At 43.1% G+C, this 5,971-nt stretch overlaps 1 pseudogene; it reads left to right on the top strand.

Annotated features, from left to right (window-relative positions):
* The first annotated feature begins 891 nt into the window (after positions 1-891).
* LOC110334253 lies at positions 892-4,730 on the top strand (annotated as a pseudogene).
* Positions 4,731-5,971: the final 1,241 nt, after the last annotated feature.

The raw sequence follows: 5,971 nt of genomic DNA, 5'->3' as shown, positions 1-5,971 counted from the left end.
AGAGAGAGAGAGAGAGAGAGAGAGAGAGAGAGAGAGAGAGAGAGAACAATAGGATTCGTACCACTGCACACACTTAGTTGATTAAGCATGCTCAGCATTTTGACTTGTATTTAAACAGACTGGCTCTTGAAGTTCACAGTTATGGTTGCACTGAAGAGACTTAGGATAAACAACATGTGTAGCCCAGCATAGCTCTGAACTCTGGCTCAGATGACCTTTCTGCTTCAGCCTGAAGCACAGTGTGGGACTGTGCACATGTTCCCCTCTGCCTGATGACCCTTTATTTTGACAGGTTCTCCTGACTGGAAAATGCTGTCAAACCATGTCACACGATATGGAGGAATCTGTCATAAAAGGTCCAGCAAGCAATGCAGAAAACTTGATTGTTGATTTATGATTGTCTTATTTTAAATTGCCACAATCCCAACCTTCAGCAACAACCTCTCTGTCAAACATTAACCATCAGCATTGAGGGTAGTCCCCATAGCTAAAAGACCCAAATGTGCACATGGTTCTTAGTACCTGTTTTGTTTAGCAATAATACCCCACAAAACCACAAGGCTCAAACTGGAGCCCAGCCAGTCTGAAATATATGGTGAGTGCTGAACTAGCCAGAACTCCACAGTTAGACCCTGTTTCAAGTATAAAGAAACAAGAACAACAAAAGTAAGGTGGAAGCAATTGAAGACACTTGATGTTAGCCCCTGTCTCCATGTATGTGTCCATAAGTATATGCACCTTCACATGCATGTGCACTCAGCACACATAAAAACACATACCACACACACACAGAAGGTGACAGTTCAAACACACGTAGATCTCACGTTAAATGGTCTTAGTCCACTGAAAACAAAACAAAAGAAGGTAAAACCAGTGTAAATTAAGAACAACATGGGTAAGCAAATTGTGGGATATTCATACCATGGGATATTATTCAGTAATAAAAATGAATAACTTGTAGACATAGCCACACAAATGCCACATCTGTTGAGTCAGATAACCCAGACAGATGTGTAGTGTTACAATTTCATTCATACTAAGTTCAAGTGTAGGCTGAAGTACTCCATGGCATTCAGAACAATGAGTGTTCTGGTTGTTAGGTTTCTAACACCATGAACAAAGCCAACTGGCTGGGAGGAGGCTCTCTTTCAGCTTACAATCTAGTCTGTCATACAGGAAAGTCAGGGCAGGAACTTGAGGCAGGAAATGAAACAGAGACCATGAAGTACCCTGCTTCCTGTTCCTGGCTTTCTCACCTTGCTTTACTAAAGCATCCAGGACCACCTCACCAGGCCTGATACCTCCCACATTGAGCTGGGACCTCTCTTAGCAGTTGGTAAGGAAGAAAATGCACGACAGACCTGTCTACAGGCAACACAATGAAGACATTTTCTCTTTCCAGATAACTCTAGCGAGTGTCAAGTTGACAAACAACTAACCAGCATAGAGTTAGTCTGGGGGCAGGAAGGTCATTTCTGGGACTGGAGAAATCCTCTATAAACTTGGCCTGAGGTGATGATTCCATGAGAGGTATATTTATCAGACCTTTGCATTGTGCAGTATGTAAGGGGGAAATGTAGCCTTGACTGTTACTGAAACCTAACTAGTAAACTTGTTTTTGCAGTAGTTTGGGCTAGCGGTTTGTTATATATGCTTCTTATTATTGGAGAACGTAGCTATAAATATGAAAATGAAGAGAGAGTATAGCTGGAGCCTGTATTTTTTGGTATCCCTGCTGTAATCTAAATTTTAGGAAAACTCCCAGAATTCAGGAACATTTTGGATAAATGGACATTTATCATAAAATAGATCAGCATTTTTGTAGCTGTATCTTTTGAAACTGTTATTTACCATTTAATGTTATTCAAATACCACATCTTAGGTATTTAATAGATTTTACTTTGCTTTGTCGTTTCCAAAGAATGCTTTTAAATACTTTTTCCTACAAATAGAAACTGTGGTTTTGAAAACACTCATAGAATGGAAGAATTCTCTGTAAAGTTCCCCAGTGAAGCCTGAATTGTCTTGCTGTTTATGCTTTAAGCCTCTCAGCTATGGGTCTGTTTCTATAGAGCACAGGCAGACCCCAGAAAAGTAATTTTTCTTGCTTTTGTGGGAAACTTCTTTATCTGACAGAAAATGGTAACTCATCAGACTGCAACAGAAAGCGCCTTTTCAACTCTCAGTCAATTTGATCAATATTATGCATCCATCAAATGAAGGATCTGGAGCGATAACCTCAAAAAACCCTGCTAGGCAACAAGGTATTGATTCTGTGTTTGCCCTGATGGATGGAGGCACAAAGGCAACAAGTGCAGGCAGAGAGTGGGGACCTGGCCACCTGCCCTTGGCCACTGCACCGATGTGGCAGGATGTGGCTGGAAAGCACTATACCGTGGGTTTTTCTGAAAACGCAGCTCCTTCCTGTCACTGTGGTTCAGATCTGATCCTGGCTGGGAAAGGCTGCTAATCTTTCCTTGGGGTTTCCAGGAAGCCCCTGAAAGCAACTTACAATGAAACGCAATTACATCTATCCTGGTGGATTTGAGATTCACTATGATCGGAGATATTTTGAGGGTAGTATTAGTGACTTATACCAAGGAGTAAGAGTAGATAACTGTATGAAGGAAGTGTGGGAAGGTCTTAATTTATCTTTGGGATTAAAGTCTTTTTAAAGGCTTTAGAGGTATTGATTCATATTAAACTAATAAATGTGCTAATTAGAGTTGGGTTGCTTGGATTCATTAAGCCAGTCCAGCAGACCCCTCATTAGCTATGCCACCTGAGGGGCATAAGAATGATGATAGGCTTTGTTTAAGGACCCTGGGATCATCATCTGGCAAATGACTGGGCTAACCTCAAGCAAAAACTCTTCTTGGTGGCATCCTTTTCACCCCACCCCCACTTGATGTCTAAGGCCCTAATACCTTTGAGAGATTTCCTTGGCACATTGTCTTAAGAAAGTCAAAGAAATGAGCTGAGCATTATTACGGTCCTTGTAGCATCCTGTCAAAAATGATTTACTTAGTTCTCTCACCTTACTAGACTATAACTTTTGGTAAATAAGATCATATTTATTATATAATTATAATTAATTATGATTAGTGATAACTGTAGGTAACCCACTATTTTAGCTAACTCAGAGCCATTACCTTCTAATAAGTGAAAGTGTAGGCTGCTGTGAACTAAAAATTATATCTTAATTTAACTTGCATCCCAGAGCATAAGACCGGCACAAAACACTGACCTACAAAGAGTAGTGAAACAGGGCGGCACTCTCTTAATTGCTCATGAGCTAGCGTTTGGGGGAAATATCTGCTCTTGGAGGAGAGCAGACTTAAGGGTAAGCATCTTTCTGGTTGCTCCTCAGGTTGTGAGGTTTCACCAGGAGCTCCAAAGGGAAAGAATTATTTGGGCAACTCCCTTTGACAAAGACTCAGCAGAGACACAGAGGACAACACTTAACAGTTTTCAGTCACCCGTCTCTGGATGCATCTGAATTGCTAGGCCAGCATCCTTTCATTGAGTGGACTACATGAGTGCCGGGGTTCTGCAGAGGGAGCATGTCCTCCCTTGATCCATCTAACTAAGGTGACTGTCTAGATCCTCTGAGGATGCAGCATCCCCCAAAGAAGCACTGAGAACATCGCTGGCTTGTGTGCTCAAGTACATGAATCAATTTCCAGCTTCATTACTTGGGAGTCTGCGCTTCACCACGAGAAGAGAAAGAACCACCTAATCAAAAATTACATAACAAACTTAGAGCTGTAGCCAGATACCTGGAAACCTATCTACCTTTCCTGTCAGAGAAATTGTGAAGAAACAGATTTAGGTAAACAATGAACAGGAACACAGTTGGTCCACTTGCCAGAGGATGTAATTTGGCTGAGTATTATATACTTTACTTGAGTTATTGAGAAGGGAATAGAGCTCCTGGCTCCATGTATGTCAGACCACAGAGTGTCCAGAAGTTGTGATGTTGTAATGAAACTGTCTACTGCTTTACACTGTTGATCAGGGAGGAAATTTTTTTTCTCAACATCAAAGCAATTTTCTTTCTTTTTTTTAAATTGAAAATAGATTCTCATTTTTCTAACCTGGCACTCTGTAAATACAAGCCACGTGCAGCACAGCTCAAACACCAAGACTGAGAAGCCAGTGATGAGAAGCTGAATGAGTCTGGCATCGCTCGGGCGTTGCTCGCCGCCAGAGCTGGAGATGAACTCAGAGCTCAAGGCAAAGCTGCGGGGACTCAACGTCATCGCGGCCAAAGAAATTGAAGTTGGTGGTGGTTGGAAAGCTATGGTAATTTTTGTAACAATCCCTTAGCTGAAATCTTTCCGGAAACTCCAAGTCCGGCTAGTTCATGAATTGGAGAAAAAGTTCCGTGAGAAGCATGTAGTCTTCAGTGCCCAGAGGAGGATTCTGTCCAAGCCAACTTGAAAGAAACTGTAAGAAAAACAAGCAAAAGTGCCCAGAAGCCGCTTGATGACAGCAGAGCAGGAGGAAGCCACCCTCGAGCACTTGGTCTTTATAAGTGAAATTGTGGGTAAGAGGATCTGTGTGAAACTGAATGGTGGCTGGCTTGTAAAGGTTCATTTAGACAGAGCACGGCAGAATGTCGTGGAGCATAGGGTGGAAACTTCTGCTGTGTGTGTAAGAAGTTCACAGGCAAGGATGCTGATTTTGAATTCCCGGGGATTTCACCTAGAAAGAAACTGACTGAATAAAGACTCCCCTATCTCCCTTCAGAAAAGAGCAGGCCTCCAAGAGATGACAACCTAATCTGGCAAAACAAAGTACAACACGACAAGGCAGAAATCCCAACATCAAAGCTGGACAAGGCAACCCGACAGGAGGAAAAGTGAGTCCCAGGAGCAGGCAACAGTGTCAGAGAGACACAGGCTCACATTGTTAGGAGTCCCACAAAACCACCAAGCTAACAGCCACAACATACACACAGAGGACTCAGGGCGGACCCCTGCAGACTCCATGCTTGCTGCTCCAGTCTCTGTGAGCCCTGCTTGGTTGATTCAATGGCCCATGGTCTCCTGGTGTCCTCCATCCCCTCTTGATTCCTATAATCTTTTCTCCTCTTCTGCAGGGTTCCCCAGGCTCTGAGAGGAGGGACTAGATGGAGAACTCCAGTTTAGATTCTCTCTCTGCATAATGTGTTACTGTGGGCTTCTGCACCCACTCCCGTGTGCTGGGGAAGAAGCGCCTTTGTTGGCTAATGGACAAGGCGCAGATCTATGATATAACAGAATATCTTTTCTAGTTTATCACTGTGAGAAAATACTTGAGGAAAATAACTTAATGGAAGAAAGGTTGATTTGGGATCATGGTTTCAGATGTCTCAGTCTCTATTTACTCCCCTCTACTGCTTTCTCAGGCCCGTGACAAGGCAAAAAATATGCATGGAAAACTATTAACCTCACGATGACAAGAGATACGCGTGTGCATGTGTGTGTCTAGTGGGGCTGGGGTATAGATGATTAGGGTTAAGATACAAACTTTTATGGGTATATCTCCAGTGACCCAGTTCCTACAACTAGGTCCTACCTCCTAATAGCCCATTAGCTCTGAACTTTATCAATGAAACTAGTATCCTCATGATCCGATCATCTCTCAAATAGTGCTACCAGCTGGGGGCTGGCCATTCAGATTAGCCTTGCAGGGAGACACTCTGTTCTAGCTTGATTTTCTGTTGCTGTGATGAAATATTCTGACCAAAAGCACCTTGGTGACCAAAGGATTTATTTGGCTTATACTTCCAGGTCACAGTTCATCACGGAGGGAAGTCAGGGGAGGAGCCCCGGAAGAGCACTGCCTGCCAGTTCACTCTCCAGCTTGCTCTCAGGCTCATGCCAAGCTAGTTTTCTTATGATACCTGCCAAGTGAACGGCGCTGGTCCCAGCTCCTTCCATCAATTAGCAACCAAGCTGGGTGATGGTGGCACGCACCTTTAATC

Source organism: Mus pahari, chromosome 16 (assembly GCF_900095145.1).
Source record: "Mus pahari chromosome 16, PAHARI_EIJ_v1.1, whole genome shotgun sequence".
In the NCBI taxonomy this organism is placed as follows: Eukaryota; Metazoa; Chordata; class Mammalia; order Rodentia; family Muridae; genus Mus; species Mus pahari.
Note: the sequence above shows the minus strand (reverse complement) of the source record. Positions and strands in the feature narration are given on the sequence as shown.